The 20,073-nt window shown below is 38.9% G+C and overlaps 1 protein-coding gene across 6 annotated transcripts in view; it reads left to right on the forward strand.

Moving 5' to 3' along the window:
• The first annotated feature begins 375 nt into the window (after nt 1–375).
• HDAC9 (histone deacetylase 9) overlaps nt 376–20,073 on the forward strand; it is a 472,095-nt gene continuing 452,397 nt past the window's right edge. For 2 of the 6 annotated variants that reach the window (XM_085573125.1, XM_085573131.1), the window contains exon 1: nt 672–810. The gene's annotated coding sequence lies outside the window, so the exon portion shown is untranslated. The other 4 variants (XM_077787618.2, XM_077787599.2, XM_085573130.1 and 1 more) reach the window with 4 other exon arrangements.

Below are 20,073 nucleotides of genomic sequence, written 5' to 3' on the forward strand. Positions count from 1 at the left end.
CTCCCGGTGCCGAGAGCCGGTGGAAGCAGCGCGGTGCCGTCCCGGCCGCGCGTCCCCGCTCCACCCCGCCGTGCCTCGGCTGGCAGGGCAGGCAGGTGTGCCAGCCCGAGGGGACAGAGCCCACCAGCGGCAAGGGTGCCGTGGAACAGCCCAGGGCTCCGCCGCCAGCCGGTCCCCCGCAGCCGCGGGGGCTCCGAGCCCGGACCCGCCCGGCGCTGCCCCGGCGGCGGCGCCGCTCGGCCCGGCCCGCCCGGCCCCCAGCGGCCGCGGCGGGGAGCGCCGCAGCCCGGCCGCTCCCCGCCCCCCGCGCCGCGCCGCGCCGCGCCGAGCCCAGCCAGCCGCTATTTTTAGCAAATCCTCCCCGCGTCGCCACGGGCGGCGATCGCAGCGCGCAGCCCCGCGCCAGCTGCCGCCGCCGCCCCGCCCGCCCGCCGCGCACGGCACAGGCTCGCCCCGCCGGCGCGATGGCCACCTAATCGCCACCTAGTCGCCCCCTAAACGCCGCCTCATCGCCGCCGCGGCCGCTGCTGCCGCAACTTTTCCTCCCTGCGCCGCCCCGCTCCTTCCCCCGTCGCTCCTGGAAGATGGCAGTTGCGGGGAGCGCTGGAAGTTGCAGCCCGCGAGCGAAGAGATAAGGCGGAGCAGCGGGAAGGTGAGTGGCACCGGCCGGCTGCCCCTCCGCTCCGCTCCGGCCCCCGGTGCGGCGGCAGCGAGTGCGGGGCCGGCCGGTCCCGCCACCCGGACGTTGTCCTCGACCTGCCGCGGCGGTATTTTTGGGACCTTCGGGAAGGTTTCGGAAAGTTGGACCGTGTAAGGGCTGGCAAGTGGCGGGGGAGGGGGGATGCAGCCGCCCCTGGCAAGTTTTACTTCGCGGGAGGGTGAGTGGAGGAGCAGTTCCCTGAGCGCTTGCCCTGCCGGGCGGGTGCTGCGTTTCTGGGTCCGGGGGATCTTCTGCCACCCCCGCGTCCTGCGGGGCCGTGGCCGAGTCGGCTGCTGGAGCCCAGCGGGCGGTGCCGGCTCCCCACGGTCGGCGAGGACCGCGGAGCTCCGGAGGGCGCCGGGGGAGCTGCCCCGCGGCGGCCGAGCAGGTGGGGCTCGCCCTCCCCGGGCACCGCCGCCCGGCCGGTGCCGGACTGCCCGGAGCAGGCAGCAGGCTGAGGGCGGGGGCGTCCCGTCCCGTCCCGTCCCGTCCTGTCCCGTCCCGTCCCGTCCCGTCCCGTCCCGTCCCGGTGCCGGGTGGGTGGCCAGAATTTTGTATAATTGTATGTACGGTGGCAAAGCGGTGTGTGCATCCGGGCCGGCAGCTTCCCGGTCGGCAGCGCAGGACGTGAGGAAGGTAGTTTCCAGCAAAGGTACAGTTGTTTTGACTCATCTAAAATGTCTGAGTTTTGATATGCAATGGAAGATTATAGCAATCAGTAATCATTCATGCTTATCACTCTTATAGAAAAAAATCAGGTATTACTCATAATGCACAAAATGCGTATTCATTTTTTAATACCTATCCTGAGCCACAGCAGTTTATATTTTTAAGTGCTCTGATGTTAAACCCCCTGTTAAACAACATGAGAATTTAAGTGTAGACAAATATTTAAAACAAGCCAATCTTTGAGGAAGAAGTAATGAGGTGGATTGTGGAGACCTTTTGACATATGAAAATACATGAATGTGCTTTTTTGATGCAAAAGTTGTTGAGATGCTCTGTCACAAACAGCATAGAACAAGCTCTGACACAGAAACTGAGGATTTTTAAACATTTGTCTTTCAACATTGTCAGCTTTAGTTCCTTGACATTTTATTTTCTGTGACAGAAGAATAGTTTTGTGACAGTTATTCAGCATTTAATTTGCAAGCTCACAAAGACCTGTAGCTGTGATGAGAACTCATGAACAAAAAACAGAAAGTATTTTACATTAAGGTTTTCAAATTTCCTGTCCTACTCAAATGTCTTGTCCTACTCCTATCTTCTCTCCTCACACACCTAGCTCCGCAACAGCATCCCTGTATCTTTTGAAGTTATCTTGTTGCTTAGTGTCTCTAAATTTTCCCTCGTGTCCAACACATTTCTGTATCAGTGGCCCCAGCTCATATATGTGTTGTACCAGGAACACCTACTTTGTTCACAAAGAGATGCCAGCTTGTTCTCTGTCATAACACCGGAGCAGTCTTGGAAGGCAATTCCATCCCTTCATACATTTAAGTTGCATTGTTATTTGTGTAAAGTAGCTATGTCTTATCTGCATAGAACTTTCTACCATGAATGATGCAAATAATACACTATTTTAGCAGCTCTTTTTCATTGTCATGGCAAAGATGTGATCCAAAACATTCGGAATAAACATGTCATGGCTCCAGAGAAAAGCTGCAGTCAGTCATGTTGGTGTACCACTGGTGCAAGTCTTTTCATACAAATATTGAAATAGCTGTCTATTTAAAAAAAAAAAATGTCACTGTCAGTTCAGACTTCCAAAAAATAGAAAAGAATGCCATTATACTTCTCGGTGACCATCTTGATGCAAACACAGCACCATAGTTAAGCCTATCCAAAGCACTGGTCTCAGTGTCAGATTCTTCTGTAAGTCTGTGTAAATGTGTTACACACCCAAATGTCTTGAATCTGACTTTAAAATGTTAGTTTTGAAAACAGTAGTGTTTGGTTTTCCATTAAATTGCTTTTTCACAAATGAAACTTGGTCTACATGACTAAATGGGAACAATAATTTGTAAGCTGCTGTGTATCTTCAGTTCACCAGCATCTTCCTGCTCCCAGAGCAGTTTAAAAACAAAAGCAAAATAGTGTCTTCACTGCTGGAAGTCGATACATGCTTCATTTAGAGCAGTTATTCCTATTATAATTTATTTCTGTGGAAAAAAAAAAAGATAATTCTATAATTAAGTGGCATATGTATTTTCTAATTTCTTGATAAAAATAATATTAAAAAGAGATTCAGTTATAAAAATAATATACTTTCTGAAAAGCATGTAAACTGGAAAATAACTTTCAGTTCTTCATCTTACTACCTGAAACAGAAGTTCTACCCCATAGAACTTGCTGTTAGAAATATTACTTGCATACTGAAAATATGTATCAAATTTAAGTTTACCTGTCCTGAAAATTGTATGAATCCTGGTATGGGTTACCATGAATACTGCCATGAGTACTGATGATACCTAAATGTACTTGCAGTAGTTAGCTTATTAGTATTCAGTTGATGGTTAGTAGGCGAAATGTAGCTTTGAAAGTAATCAAATCCTGTTGTGAATGAAAAATATAACCAATGAAAAATGACAAAAGAGTTGGGATGTAGTCTAATCATCTCCAAATTGGTAAATTAAGCACATATTTACCAGAATGTTTGTAATATTATTGTTTTATATTCACCAGTATTCAGACTAACTAATTTAAAGCTACTTAAGGGTATGTGTATTGAAACTGCAATAGAAGTATTGTGGCTATAAGCATGCTGTTTACATGAACTTTCCATATAAATTCAAATTGAAGGCATGAGTATTCATCAGAGTTTCCAGTCTCCTCAAAAGTAAGAAAATGTTCTTTAAGTTGCTGCAATTAAGAAGGTACATAATACATCTGCTGAGTTAAATTAAAGCTAGTGCTCATGTAAAGACAGAACATTAGGCTATTCTATGATAAAACATATTTGTCATGCTTCAAAGCTTATGATTTCCAGATAAATAGGCAGAGAATGTTGCATTGCTGAATCACTTAATGTTTTTGTTATATTGTTTGCTGAAACTGATAGATGAGTAAGGCAATTTAGAGCTGACATTTCTTGATGAAATCGCCTTTCATTTTCTCCTTTTGGTTTTGAGTTTTTAAATTAGGATGATCATACATGACTGAAGAATCTTTTCGTCACTCAGTATAACTTGTAACGAATTCATTATATTGTGAACATCAGTGTGTGCTGGGTAAGACTGTGTTAGTGTTGAGTTTATTGTTACAACTTTAATAATAAATTACAAAGCTTATTTGTCCTGCTAATCTATAGATTCATCTTCAAGAAGCTAAAAAATTACAGTGAAATAGTGCTTAACTACTGCTCAAAATTAATGTTTCAATACTTTGAGCCCAATTTAGACCTTTCCTGTGGGGATATACCCACACTGCTCCCTACTTCTCCATTTTTGTAGAAAATATAATTGTATAACTTTCTGCCAAATAAGTTTGTCAATGCAAAAAGTTAACATGAGTTAAAAAAAAAGATTTGGACAAATTCCTAGATAAAAAAAGAAAAAAAAACCCCAAAAATAAAGGCTAGAAAGCAGAGACATAATGCTTCTGAATCAGAACATCCCTAACCAGCAAATAATCTGGAGGCTTCAGATTATGCAATGGTTGCATTGCACTTCCTCACTTTTCCTTATACATTTGCTGTTGGACATCTGGGGAAAAGGTGTTGGATTCTGAACAGGTCTTTGGATTGGTTAGATTTTACTGTTCATGCATTCTCACCAAGTCAAGGTGGACAGGATGATATGAAATTTAGACATTTATTTATGAGGAAAAGTGATTGAAAACTTTTGTTACACAACCTTCAAGCAGATGTTTACTTGAATTAATTAGCATTAACTCAATGTATGATGTTGATTATGAGATGGAAAGGTAATAGGAATTTGTTCTTATTTTCCAGTAATTTATTGTTAATGGTATATTTCAATATAATGTTAACATTGGTCATTCACAAACCATGATACATTGTTGAAGTTTGTTTATGATTTGTAGCAACTATTAGGATAATTTGTTTTAAATCTATTGCATAACTATAAACTATTTTTGTTTAAGAAGATGGAATGGTTTTCAGTGAAGGTAGCTCATAAGTGCTGGTAAGAAGATGATTCCTTACGTATGAGTAAGGTCTTTTATTTGTCCCCAGTTCCTCAGTTTTGGGATTGAAGATGATGGATTCTATATCTCTTCATTTGATTCCTGCTCTGAGATGCTCAGTCTTTTAGCTCATTTCTGTTCAAGATAGAGTGCTCCTTCTCTAGAATGGATGACTGTCACTCTTGGGGTTTCATTCAGACTTGAGTCTGGTTTTCTGGTTTAGTCTGAGCATGGATGAGCCTCCACTGTCATGTTCAGAGTCCAGCTTATGTTTCCATGCTCTATTAACCTGCAAGAGAAGTGAAGATCTCATCTAAAGAGTATTTTGAAAAGGTGATGCAGTGCACAAGATAAATCGGCAGCCCTGAAGGATGCCAATTTTGTGTGCATACAAGATATGTGAAGACTTGAGCCTGAACTTATTCATAAAGGAAGTGGTGCTGCACAGTGCCTTTTGTGCCTCAGCCTTTTACAGCACCAAGGATCTTCCATTTGCAGCTGCCTTTCCATTGCAGCTGTATCACCCTTCACCAAAGCTTCTAGGCAGTGTTTGCCTTCCTGTCCTCATGCTCTTGGTCCCATACTGTTATTCTCATAGCCTTGTGCCTCCATACTGTGCTACTGCTCTTATGTCAGGGAGGTGACTGACACTGCTGTAAGAGTCCAGCCCTTTCACCAGCCTTTACTTGCATGTTTTTTTTGCAGCTTTTAGTTTGCATTAGGAGGAAGACAATTATTTGCCCAGCTTTCCCCAATAATAGCTAGCTAGTTTGCAACACCAGCCTCTGATCAAAAACTACTTCATTCAGGGCTAATGGCATCATAACAGGGGACAGGCATTAGGGAATTTGAACAGACCATGGGGAAATTTATGTGGTTTCTGTGGGAAAAGTAGTATGGTGCACCACCTGATAAACAGGAGAGGACACCTGGGAAAGGGTGCTTAATGGGGAAACCCTGGCAGGTGTCTTCCTGACTAGCCACTGGAGCTTTCCCTTTCCCCTTTTAATTTTCTCCTTTTGCTTTTACAGTTACCTTTCCCCCATTTTATGTTTTTATTTCTCCCATTGCCTTCTTTTTCCCCTAAATAAACTTTTATTGTTGGTCTTGATGCTGGTTGCCAGCTATAAACTTTGCAAGGAAGGGACATAGAGATGTTTATATACTTGCAAGGAGAAGTTTAGGTGAATAGATTGGTACATGGTCAATTTATACCTATGTAAATAGAAATTGTCTGATAACCCTAATTTTACTTACCTCGTTTTACTTCTTGGTCAAAGAGAAGTCATACATCTGCTGAGCATTTATTAAGTCAGCCTGAATTTACTCTTCTGGTTTATTTTCATGGGAGAATATCTCTATTCCACCAGATATCTCTTTTTCCTTCTCTATATGCTTTTCAGTTTGAATTTAGATTTTCTCAGTAAATGTGATCAGAATGTGCCCTCAGAAATCTCTCTATTTTGTAGTCCAAAGGTCATAATACTTCATCTCCTTTTTTGAAAAGCTTCAGTGATGTGTCCTAATTGTATTAAGCTCAGTCTGAAAATTTAATTTCCTGATACTTTTTGTAATGCTCATTATTACACTAAATCACAAAGGTTGGAAGGGACCTGTTGGTCAAAATAGAGTCAACATAGAATTTAGACTGTGTTGTTTAGGGATTAGTTCAATTCTGCCTAGAAAAGCTCCAAGGAAAGCAATTCTACAACTTCTCTAAACAATCATACCCCATACTTACTTAGCCTGATAGCACTTTTTCTTCTTTATGTTGAGTTATTAATGAATTATTAATTTCAATTAATGAGTATTTTCTCTCATTCTTGTGCCTGTGAAGAGCCTGGCTCCATCTTTTTGGTAAAGCTCTTCCTAGGCACTGACAGGCTGGTGTTAGGTCCCTGCTAAGGCTGCCTCATCTTCAGGATGAGCAGGTCCAGCTCTCACAGCTTTCATTTGGGCAAGTCCTTGAGCCCTTTCCAACTTTGACAGATTCTGGAGAAGCTTAATTCAGTTATTTGGAGCACCAAGACTGGATGCAGTATTCCAGATGAGGTCTAGGGCTTGAGTAAACTGAATACAAAGAACTTCACATTGGTAAATCTACCAAACAGTAAATAGCACCAAATTATAACAATCCAGGAATGAGACATTAGGGAGAACTTTACTGTCTTGCAACCATAAAATTAATTCAAGCTACTGTATGCTTTTAAGAATTTGTTATTGCAGCTTATGTGAAAACAAAGTTAATTTGATATTTCTTCTCAGGAAAGTTTTTGAATCATGTTATTTTGGAGTAGGCAAATAATTTGATATTGGAATTTTATTTTAAAACACTTTATATGCATTATTATATCTCCTTTATAGAAGCATATGAAGAAAATTATGTGACACAAACATTTTGTATGTCTAGGCATTTAATTATACAAAATTCTGATTACTCAAAATTTTGACAAGTTAACATTAAGTCTCCAGGGTATCTAACTATTGACCTAAACCTTGCTTTTACAAGAGGTGGGTGAACTGCAGGCATGAATGTAAGATTTCCAAGGAAAAAATTTAACCTAATTCAGAACTGGAAATAAGCAGCATGCACATAGTAATTATTTGGTGCATAAAATGTGTAAATTATTCATTTGTTTCATAGATTGATAGCTCTTCAGTTGTCCATATATAGGTTAGATCTAAAGCAATCTGTGGACAGTATAAAATACATAGAGTTGCCATTCCAATCTTTTGTGTTTCCCCTTTTGGCAGTCAATATAATCAACATTCATTAAAAAGTCATACTATTAGTTAAGCAGATTTTTGATATTGCATTTGGAGTTGAAGCTGTTTTAGTTGGGATATAAATAATTACTCTATATATGCTCTGAAAACATATTATAAATTGAAAGATCAGTGAGTTGAAATGGAAAATAATTTTCTACACCTGAAACACATCATAGTCCTCTAATGTGGTTTAGGTCTGTCCTCCTAACTGCCATAATCAGCACCAGGGATCTTGAAGGAGATTGCCATAGGATTCTTTTTGGCCTCAGTGTACTCAGTTTTCTTTCCATAAAAATCAGAGCAATTAGGAAGCAGCAGGGGACTGAAGTTGAATCTCATCCACAGGAATAGAGTGAAGACATAGTCAAGATGCAATCCTGTGGAAATCAGGACCACAGCCTACCAGAGTGAATAGTTCAGGGGGGAATCCAAGCCAAGGTATGAATCAGAGAAAGGTATTTTCATTTGTAGATTTAATTTGTATGTTTAATTTATGGATATCCACTGCAGTACTAGCCTAGCAGTCCCTTCCTCTTGCATATGTACATTCTGTGCTTGAAGGTGGACACTCTGCACTGTTGAACAGAGTGTAACAAAGAAAAGATAAGTAAATTTTTTTAGGGATGCTAGGTCTCCTATTTCAAACATATTAGTCTCCTATGAAGACTGTGAATGAAGAAACCACGTAAGGGAATATTCAACTGCTCATTTATTCTATGCCATCATATATACCTTGTCTTCCTCTCCATCTGGCTGTATGCTTTCACCTCATCCAAAAAAAAAAAAAAAAAAAAAAATTCTGTTATGAAAATATGGTTAAATATTGTTATCTTTACAACAGTTGGAACAAGGGCTCAAGGCTTCCTTTTGACTGAAAAGTGAAGTTAGCCTCTTGACCAAAAAATCCACTTACTAACTTCAGAAACTAGTGAAAAAGGGGACAGGTTTAATGTGATTAATGGGTGTGCAACCCTAGGTTTTTGTAGCATTTTAGTGAGATACATGTACTGGATCAGTATCAGCCTATTAATGTGATGAGACTTCCTTTAGGACTTTTGAGAGCTGATCAACCATTCTTCTTCCTTGTGCTAATGCACATCATTTATACTGATCCAGATTATGAAGAAAATTCAAGTTTCAAAAGAAGGTGAAAGGAAATGACATCTAAAAATTTGCTGAGGGTGACACTAATATTAACAGTATTAGGACCTTGACTGAAGACATCATAGATTTTATTTGTGTGTGAGGAATTTTGCAATTGACTATAATGAAATCAGGATGTCACCTTTGCATGTGAAGTTTTCACTTTGATGGGCTGTTTGTTGTTGAAACAGATCAGATTAAGAGGAGAGCTTGTGAGAGTCCTGTTCAAGGTGGAGATCTACTGAAGACATGCATGGAAGACTGTAATATATTCATTTCCTTCCTAGCTGGAGCAGAAATGGCATGATGCATGGAATCTGGGACTGCAGCTAGCAGCAGTTAATTGTTCTTCCTTAAGGCAAATCATAGAAGCTGATTCAATTTAGACAGACAGTCAAAGCAGTGGAGGAGATAAGAAAGTGTATAAAAGATAATTCCTGATTATTCTTTGTTGCCATCTTTTCCAAATTACCTTTAAATAAATTTAGCAGATTTTGGCATGCACTTTGGGTACATTTTCCCTACATCAAACTGTCTGCATGCTTCTATTCCCTCCCTCCATCACTAGTTTTCCTTAGTGATGCCTAAATATAAGTTTGTAGCTTCTTCAGTGTACTCTGATTACATGCAAACAGAGTGTGCTGGTATGCGTAGGAGATTTTTCTGGGTGTCTAGCAAATGAAATAATTTTTCTTTAGGCCACAGAGTAGCAACTGAGCTGGTTCCACAATTTCACTGCAATTTTTATGGCGAGTCTGTATACAATGCCTGTGAAAAATCTGGAAGGGCTTTGTTGAATTGACTTTGTAGTGACAAACTGAGTGTCATTTCTGACACAGCTTCACATGTACTTATCCTCAGAATGGTCATCCGTGCTTTTGGAGAGAGTTGCTGGGATGTTGGTTGCCTGTGGAGTCTGTGTGCATCATTTTTCCTCAATCTTTTTATTTCTGTAGAGTGTTTGTATTGCTGTTTTTGTAAAAAGAGACTGAGCTGGGAGAGACAGCAGGAGCCACAACTGAGAGTCTTTTTCAGCTGACATTTGGACCATAATTTAGGTTTTATGCATAGAAATGTCAGCTCAAAAGACACTTCTGTGTAGATAATGAAGCAACATAATAAATCCATTATCATGTTAAGAGAAAGGATATGGATTTTTTTCAGTGATTTGAGTCTAAATATTTCAGGAGAGAGAATTAAAAAAGGCTTTTTTTTTTTTGTATTTTAAGGCCATAAATATAATCAAAACAAATTAAAAGTAAACCACATTTAAAAAGGTTTTAAATTCTGCTTGCTTACTCTGATTGAGGGTGATTATCTTGCATAAAACTGATTACCTATGTGATATGTAACCTAAAGTAGTTTTCTTAAAATATCATAGGATTGCCTCATCTTTAGTTTCCCATTGCTGCATTATGTATATGGTCATTTTATATTACTCACCTCTGTGAAAAATAACCCTGTATAGCTCCTTGCACCAAGTATGTTGAAGTCAATATGATGAAAATAGCAAAATTTGTCATTTATGGTATGTGGATGAGAAGAGTGAATTTCTGAGTGAATGGGAAATGCACAGATAGGCAAGGCCAGAACTGGGGTCTAATATGTGTATCTTTTTTTGTTCATAATTGGGTTTTAAGTCCAACATCATAACAGGATGTGGACTATGTGCTAAGCACACATAAAGCAAAGCAAAGACAATTATTTTTCATCCTTAAAGCAGCTACTGTACATTGGCCCAATGATCTATCAGATTTTCGTATGTAGGCTGTTATTCTCTTGTCTACAGACTTTTCCCAGTAATGTTGCTGCTTCACATAGGCAAAGGAATAATTAACTCTACTGATCTTAACAGAACTGTTATTGCTGACACGTATCAAGGGAAAAGAAGAGAAAATCTGACTTGCGTCAGGTTGAAAATGTGTTAGCTATTGGCTCAGTCTAATTATACTGAATTAAATCTAACTGCATATCATCATACAGGCCCCAGAATTTTAATAGTAATTGAATTCTTGTAAGGTTATAAGGGTGATTTAAAAAAATAATGTAAATTCCGTGGAACTTTCTCTGTAAAAATTAAATTTCTGGAAAAAAAAAACACTGTTTAAAGAAAATAACCATTTTGGTGAGGAAGTTTTTGTCAGAAACCAGTAATTAAATATAGGGGATTAGCATGAATAGAAAATTAACCTCAAGGTTTTTCGCCTTTTTTATTTTATTATCTATTTCAGTAATTTATTATGTAATACTGAATTAGAAAAGTTTCATAATTTGTTACAAAAAAGGTACTACTAACAGTATCTCTGTTCTAAAAGATGACTGCTACAGCTGAATCCTTTGCCATTTACCCTGGTTGAATAGAATAGTGTTGGCTATGGCATTCCTAGAAGTAGAAGTGTAGATACAGTTTTTGTGTAGTAGATAGCTGAAGAAACAATTCTCTCTGAATGAGGATTTCACTTGGTTCTGACCATTTTGCAGCTGGTTAATTGCTTAAAGTGAAAGTAAAGCTGTAATGCATATGGACAGGCATAGCACTTGGTACTTGAAACCAGCTATGTTTCATTCTGCATCAGTCATTAAAAATTGTATTGATTAGATAATAAAACCAGTGCTTCTAGAAGAAATAAAGGGTAAATTAAGCAAAAAAAAAAAATCTTTTTTTTTTTCAATTTGCAATAGAGGAGGAGACTCTTTAATCTAGTAACTGCAATGTTATTCAATGCTGTGGTTCTCATTTCCTAATAGTAATAAATTAGAATTCTGTTATTTTAGTTTACATTGATTTTTCTTCTGCAATGCATCTGAAAATTAATAGAAGCTTTGCCTATTTTATTACAGTTGTGCAAAAAAAGAGGACAAATAAAAATTGCATGTAAGGATAAAGCCAGTAAAATCTTAATGTTTTAAATGGAAGTATTTCTGGGAAGCAAGTGGAAGCTTTGGAGTTTGATATAAAGGCTAACACAGGCAATTGGATTAGGCAAGTTCATCTTGGCTAATGGCAGCTGGAATCACTGTCTCTAATAGAGAATTATCACAGGAGAGCAATGGGAAGTGAACATGTAATTGAAGAAATCTCTATCTCCATCTTGCCTGCCATACCAACACCTTTGGTACCCTAGAAGAAAAAATCCCTTTCACATATCTATGAGATGTATCATGAGTGAGAAAAGTACTGAAAGATCAAAAAAAGAGAGTCTCAAAGTGAAAAATAAAAACCCAAACAAAAAAAAAAATCACATTTTTGTAATTTGAATACATATATGTTGACTGTGCTGGAAACGTATATAATATACAGACTTGAATAATTTATGCTTGGATAGACAATGACATCAAATAATAGCAAAGCCTGATTGTTTCTTTCTTTTTTTTGAAGGCACACTCTATTTTGGTGCTGAGTTCCTGATTAGAAGGAAAAATCTTTCATGTTCCAATGGAAATAAATTAGTTTTAGTATTATAATAGAATTTATTCACTATTGAGTGCATAATTCCTGGAACAAGAAAAAATCAACAGGAGAGCCCTCATTTCTGTGTAAGGTTGTAAAATCTACCATTTTGTTATAGAATGGGGTGTCTTTTCCCTTTTTTCTTAGTACTGGCCCACAGAAGGTAATTGCAGATTTTTTGTGTCTATAAGCATTGGGGACAGTTTGGATAACAGAACTGAATAACTCACTTAGAAGCTCAGTAAAGAAGCTGAAAGAAAGAAGGCACATTCAACATCTCACTTTTTGGAATAGTGAGTTAGAGTGAAGTTGTGCCCTTATAGAACCTGTAGCTCTTCATTCCTCTCTACCATAATTTGAAATGCAGTCAATTTAAATCTGCTGTTTGAGCAGCATGATTCATGCAGAAAGAATGTTTGTTTCTCATTCAGATTCCAATAATCCTCTTGTTACTATGTCCAGTGGGCATACATTCTATTTAGATAGAGTACTGTGACTGTGTTTAAGACATAGAATTCTATGCATGATTGTTCATAAAGACTGGGATTCATTTTCCTGCATGGAGAAATGTTAGATGCCACTCTAAAATGATGAATCTGAGTTTATTTGTGGGGAAATTATACTTAGTTGTAACACCAAGTAGGAACTTGTTTATAACTTTATATCCTCTAGATGCTCAGGGCTACATCCCAAGCTATGACAACTTCCTGTAGGCTCATCAAGATGGCTAAGCATTTTTAAGCATGCAAGGTGCTGGTTATATTGTCCAACAATCCAATTAATTTACTATTTATTTTCTTTCTTCTGAGTACTGCATTGCACCATATGCTGTGGAGAAGAGCATTGCAAGGTATCTTTGTCCCTTCTCAAACCCAATATAAAATATCTGATTAAAATAGTGATGAGAGGAAACATGTTACCCAGAGAACACAGCTGGCTGTTATATTGGTCTGGTGACTATGAAACCATGGGTGATTACAATGGTATTGCTCATACACAATAAGGGGACAACACTGAGCCAATATTGATACAGTCTGTGCTGGTACAAGACCTTCAAATGCATGATGGCTCTTCCTTTTGTGAGTAAGGGTATTCTTCCTTATGTTTTTTTTCCTCACAGCTTTTTCCCATTCCTTGTGGCAGCCTGAGTTCCAGTCAGTCTCGCAGCTCTGAACAGAAAGTCCTCTACCAACCACAGGCAGCCAGCATGGACAAGTCTTGGCTTAATTTTTTTCCTCTTTCTGGCCTGAATGATGTAGAATTTTGGATTATGGGCCTCTTGGTGATTCAGAATCAAGAGAGACAAAGGCAGAAGGAAAAAAGAAAAAAAGCTCTTTTTATGAGACAAGTCCTGCTATGCTCAGCACCCAAATCACCAAAACCTGCTGGATAAGTGAATTCTTCCCAGCTGTAAAACATGCACCAACCACCACTCAGCCTGCAACTTCTAGTGCTTCTTGTGTAATATTTATGGAAGTCCAGTTATAGGACAGGTGAATGTCTTTTTGTAGCCAGCCTTTGCTGGCAGGAAGGAGATGACCAGCAAACAGTTCGGTTGGCCAAACAGTCTTGACAGACTGAAAACAGCGAAGCTTGAACAGCACCCTTGCCATTGCTTAGCATGCAAGTGATTACTAGCTCACAGCACACAATTCTGGACCAGCCAAGTATAAAACTTGAAAATAAAGAATAAAGAGAGGCATGAGTGCTTTCTCAAGAGTCTTCCATACTTGGTGCTCCATCCTTCAACTTTTATAGTGAAGGATGCTTAAGCATCATGAGCACGTGCTCCTAGCATGGACAGTCAGCAGTTTTGGCCAGGTCCTGCCCATGTTACACATTCAAAACAGGAGTCTGATCATTTTCCTGCTCATGACCAGGAAAATAGGTCTAAACAATGTCTGAGGTGTTTAAAATATGAGGAAGTGAGCAGGTACTAAGAGACAGTAGTTGTGATGTTTTGCTTTCCAGACTGTGAAATACATACTGGATAGGAGACCTAGAGAGAAGAAAAAATTAAAGCAACTTGGTAATGCTCCAACTTTATTGTGTTTATTTCTAGAATGAGCTGAATAAGTGGCTCGAGACACTCAAGTTCCCTCCTTCACCATGGAGTGGACACTTGAAATGAACAGTTGTGTGCTCTGTTTGTTCATTACAATGCTGCTTCACTTGATAATCTGTCCCACTCATTGCCAGGAGAGAGCTGACATACCAACACCAGAAGTAGGACGGCTGTGTTTGGTCTGAAATCAAGCCTGGATGTCCTCCAATGTAAGAAGTTTTCAGGTATTTTTCTTTTTTAAGTAGAGAAGCATCTACTGAGTGACAGACAACAACTTGAGTAAAGAACAAGAATGTTGGGAGAGCTGGAGTCTCTAGGGTTGTGCTCTGGAGGCCACTGTAGTATCTGAATGCAGAGCTTAGTTGCCTATCTTGCATAGTGGAATTACAAGTCATTATTTGTAGGTGCACAGTTTGTGCTAACTGTGGGGAGTGGGGCTGCAGCTAAGCCTCATCCCCAGTGGGCTACAGCTGTGAAAAGCAGGTGAACAGTATTGAAAGCAATGAACCATGGAGTGCCCAGGTGTACTGACCCATCACCAAAGGGAACAGAAGGCACACAGGTGCAATGCATGAACATGAGGGGTATAAAAGCTTGGGCTAAAGAACAAGAAGGGCCAATGCTTGCAGCTTTCTGGAGTGGTATGGTGTGACTGCGTATCGTGGCTGTCTCAACTGCAATGTATGCTGTGACAATTATTTTCCTTGCAGCTGGGGAAAGCTTGTGTCTTCTCCTCCTGTTAGATACAGGTGGTATGATAGATCTGAATTCCCCTAATTCTTAGGACTGGCAAATGGGTATGTGTAACCTTTCACATCTGGCTTTTTATTCTGTTGAATCAGACTAAGTTACTTGTACATGTATCTAGCATGTACTTGTATTTTGGCATCTCTGAGATGATTGTCATGTAAGAACAAGTTTAGGAGTGAGATGTGGAAAGGGATTGTTCTGACTTCTTCAGGTGACAATTTCCATATTTTTACTGCTCAATCAGGTTCTCTAGCAAGTATCTAAAAGATCATGTATCCTTTAGGCAGAACATATATATCCTTATCCTTCAATTTCCTTTTTGCCCAACTGACAAGATTTAGTAGCTGTAGACACAAATTTAATCTAGTTCTTCCTTGTTATCTTAGGGGAAATCAGTGAGATCCAGGAAATTTGTCTGATGCCTCTGGTGAATTTGTTTCTATGCTGTGCCTCTGGTATGGGTCTGGAAGAAGGTCCTGAGGCAGGAAGAGGTAATCTGAAAGTAATTCTGGTCCTTCACTGAAGGCAACCCTAGGATTGACTACTAAGATTTGTGGCAGCCTCTCTGTGTTCTTCATGGAAGGGGCAAGTGTTACATGAAGTGCTCACCATTTCTGTATTTTACTGATGCTGAGCTTTTATAAACTTCAGTTTAGGATGTTTCCTTCTCCTAGAACACCTGACATTATTCATGATCCTGATGTATGGCATCTTAGTGAATTATAAATCCACATGTGGCTTTCCAAATGTGGTCACATATGGCTCCCAGATGTCCCCTTGCTATAAAATCTGCAGTATCCAGACCTGCGCCAAGGGATTTCCTTTAGAAATTAAATGTCTGTTTGTCTCATTTTCATACACGACCTTTGGTAGAGGCTTGTGAAGTGGGGAGGGGGGGGGATTGTGAAATATGATGGCTTGGCAATGTGGCAACAAACCTTTTAAATATTTTTCCTTGAATGTTTTTTTCTAGAAAGCTGCCTTTCAAAGGATATGTATGTCTTCTCAAATTGAACATTTTAGAAATTAGGGGAACACAAAGTATTTGACAAGTGTTATGGAACATCTCACATCCATGAGACCATCATTGAAGGACTTGTTAATGTCTCTGCTGCTTCTCTGTAGCTCCAAGGGGCTGTACACTGCTGTCTTAAGAGATCCTCTTTTCTCTGTTCAGAGTTATCATAACAAGTAATCCTTTCTCCTGTGGCATTTATAGATCCCTTCTGCCAACTCTCATTTAGATTTTATACACCATCAAATGTTGATATGCAGGTTATGAGATGAAAAATGGCCACAATTTAGCCTCTAAAAATGGCATAGATAAGTGACAGCACAAAGCTTTCTGAGCTTAAATCAGACTTATGCACCTAAATAATTTAAGACTCTTCTTAACAGTTTTCTTAGTTTTATAAGAGAAAATTCACCTACAGTTACTAGGAAATAAACAGTAAGCATGTAAACCAATTAAAAAGAAAGTGTTGCTTTACTTCTTTCTTCCAAGTGAACTTTTAATTTTCTGGATGAATGCTTTTTCCAAAATACAACTTTTGTTTCAAATTCCTCTTTCTAACTACCTGTTTTAGCAAGCATCTTTCTCCTAACTCACTTCTTTGTGCTATGTTGTTTCTTGAAAGGATTGTAGAAGAACTCTTGCTGTGGTCACAATTCCCTAGAGCAATTTCCACAGCATTTTGCCTTTATATCACAGTTGTTTCTCTGAGTTGTTGCACCAAGCTGGATTACTTTTTCAGTATTTGTGGTTAGAACACTCATAGGTATTTCTCTTCTCAGGTACTCACTCCACAAGGCCATGAAGACTTTTTTTCCTCATCATTAGTAAGCCCAGTATTTTCTTTAGAACTCTTTCCATAGCTGCAGTTTTGACTACTGCACCTTTTTCACTTGATTTATAAAATCACAGATTTAAAAAATGGTTAGGGTTGGAAGGGACCTTAAAGATCATCTGCTCCAACCCCCCCTGCCATGAGCAGGGACTCCTTCCACTAGACAAGGTTTACTCAGAGCCCCATCCAGCCTGGCCTTGAACACTTCCAGAGCTGGGGCATCCACAACTTCTCTGGTCAATCCATTCCAGTGCCTCAGTACCCTTATAATAAAGAGCTTCTTCCTAATGTCTAATGTAAACCTACACTCTTTCAGTTTGAACCCATTCCCTCTTGTCCTGTCACTACATATTCTTGTAATAAGTCCCTCTCCATCTTTCTCATAGGCTCCCTTCAGGTACTGGAAGGCCACAGTTAGGTTACCCTGAAGCTTTCTCTTCTCCAGGCTGAACAATCCTAATTATCCCACATTTCCTTCTAGGAGATGTCTTCTGATGCCTTTAAGTTTTAGCTTTGATATATTTCAGATTTTGTGCTGCCTAGGGGTGTAGCTCTGAGGTTCATATTAAGTATCTATAAGCTCCCTTCACAGAGTAGGAAGACAAAACAATTATTTTCCTGTTTGAGACCAAGGACAACCATTATGAGCTTCAGGTCAAAGAGTATAAACAACAGGGGACTGAAAAAGAGAAAACAAGGAGGATGGGACTTCATAACCTAAAGCTATGATTGGACAATTAACTCCAATCTGCAAATGGACCAAAACTTATGAAAGTATGAGACCTCATGACTTATCATCCATTTTGTGACTCTTTTGGGTCCATCTTGGGTGTAGCCCAGGCCAGGCTCTTGTACTGCCCAAAGTGTGTTCTTTAAGGCTTTTTAATAAGTATCTACTTTATTCTCCTAGCTCTGTCTAGTCTCTGTTCCAGATCAGCCTCTCAAGGCATCACTTCCATCCTTCTAATCATCTTTTTGGGCCTCCTCTAGAGTAATTTCAACAGATTAATGTCCTCCCTGTGCTGAGCATCCCAGAACTGAATGCTTCATTTCAGGTGGGATCTCATGAGAATGAAATAAAGGGGCAGAATCACCTCCACTGACCAGCTGCCAATGCTTCTTTGGATTGATTCACAGGCCTTTAAACTGAACTTCTTCTTTCTAAGATACATGTCATACTTGCTAAAAATCAAATTAATGTAATTGAAAGAAACAGTCTCAGCAGTAATGTATGCCTAAAACTGTGTGCGGCAAAGCCACATTTGCTAAATAAAAGTTTTGAGCTGTTATTAAAATGTGGTGGAAAGGATTAAATAAGTTATTGCACATATATATTATTGTAATAACTATATTACAATATACTTGTAATGATATTACAATATATGCAAGAATATAACATATAGTATATGTAATAATACATTATTATGTACAGATATATACATATACATACATGCAGTATTTTTGAATACAATGTATTTGTTCATATGTACTGAAATAATTTCTTCTCTGCACAATTTATGTTCATGGATTTTCACATTTATTTTAAATACTCACATAGGTGAAAGCTGTCGTACACCTAGCACTAGCAAATGGCATGCAGTAAGCAAGTTACAGTCAGTATCTGAATTTCTTATATACTGTGAATTTATCTTATCAGAGATAAATGTGTCTGTTAAACCTAGGCATATATTCTGAAATTTAGTCCTTTAAAATTTCAATTTCATAATTTAGATCTTAGTCCTCCTCAGCATGTACTGAAGTAACAGAGCAACTGCAGGCTGATGCCTTTCAAAGTACCTGTGGCAGATACTAGACTTCAGCTCTCTGTAGAAGTAGAACTGTACCTGCCTAAATTTCAAGATGCTTACCCTGCTGTTTTTGATCTTTTCCTGTCAGCTTGATTATAGTGGTATTCTTTGAAGACTTACTCAGTGATTTCAGTTTTTTAAAATATAGGGAGACTAAATACGTTTTCTCTAATAATCTTGGTAGAAACTGTGTGCTCAAAACAAAGATTGCACTGTTTGAGAATTTTATCTGTTTTTTTAAACTAAAAAGATCTGTTGAAGAGAATAACGATGACATATCTAGATGACAAGCTCTTAGATTTACTTTTTGGATTTCAGTTTTCTTTTATGCTTTTTCTTTAAGTGATGAATGTGAGTCATGCGAGATGAACAAACCCTTTTAATATTCATATGTTTCAGCAACAGTGGAAGCACAGTAGTCAACAAAAAAAAAACTTAGATGGGGCAAGGCAAATCTTAACATTCGGTGACAGCAATGGGCAATGTTGAAGTGAGTGGATTTTTAAAAATCAGAATAACAGATGGGCAGCTGGGAAAAGCATCCAAAAGGGATCATCTTAGATGTATTATTAGCAAATAAATAGATGGACAGACATGTGAAAACATATTACAGGAAAAAAAATTACATTAATATACAGATTTACTCTTTTGCTGTCGATGGACATATGTTGACATTGATAACCAGGCAAAATATTTTCATGGTTGAAACAGATTAGAGAAGCCAAGGTAGGAAGTGGTGCTGAATGAACACCTGGGGCACTCAACAGTTTGGATATATATTGTCTATGAATGAAAATGTGCCAGTACAGAGAGGAATTAGGGAAAGTTGTTAAAGCATGACCCAAGGAACAAAATTATTTGAATTAATTGATTGTGTATAACACTAAAGCTCTTTCTCATTTTGAGAAAGTGGAGCTGTAGCTTTAAATGCCACTCTTTCAGGATGAAGGTTTTACTCTGGCCAGTAATAGTAAAATAGGAAACAGTAATAGTACATATTTTTAATTAAAGAAGCTGTTATAGTCTGTAATATACTTTCTTTGGCAGAGGCTGGCATTTAATTCTGACTTCTGTACCTAAACAAAGGTAGTGAAAATATCTTCATTCCATGGAAAAGGTGTCTTTCTTACTGACAGTACTAGCAGATATTCCTAACTTGAAAAAGGTCAAGAAATTCTATCATTTTTCTATCTGAACATCATGCCTAATTTCCTTGCTATATGTGGTGCATCATGAAAAAACCCTTGTATTTCTGGTATCTTATCAGTATCAGGAAGAAAGACAAAAAACTTATTCTTGGGTCTTGGCACATTTTTTTTTGTCTGCACCAGAAGACCTTTCATTTTTCTTAAGGTAAGAATAAAAAAAATAAAACTTTGAAAGAGGTGATAAAT

This window comes from Lonchura striata, chromosome 2 (genome assembly GCF_050655825.1).
Source record: "Lonchura striata isolate lonStrDom1 chromosome 2, ASM5065582v1, whole genome shotgun sequence".
Classification (NCBI taxonomy): Eukaryota; Metazoa; Chordata; class Aves; order Passeriformes; family Estrildidae; genus Lonchura; species Lonchura striata.